Here is a 303-nt window from a genome sequence, read left to right on the forward strand (position 1 = left end):
GGTCTTGCCCAGTTAGAGATGTCACTTAAGACAGCTGCTATTGGCCTTTGTGAATATCTCACCAAATTCAACGACTGGCTGCTGTATTTGTTAAACTATACGATGAGAGCAAGAAATTATATACCATTTACAAGGATCTGAACTTGATTTAAATATAAATGAAGAGATAAGCCCTGTAACGTCATCAATACAAGCAGCTAAAGCAAATTACAGCAAAATGGCAAGAGAAACCACTGCATGGCTACGCAGCACCGGTTTCAAAGCTGAAACGAAGGATTCATTCTTGCCTCCTAAGATCAACGA

Source organism: Penaeus monodon, chromosome 15 (genome assembly GCF_015228065.2).
Source record: "Penaeus monodon isolate SGIC_2016 chromosome 15, NSTDA_Pmon_1, whole genome shotgun sequence".
In the NCBI taxonomy this organism is placed as follows: domain Eukaryota; kingdom Metazoa; phylum Arthropoda; class Malacostraca; order Decapoda; family Penaeidae; genus Penaeus; species Penaeus monodon.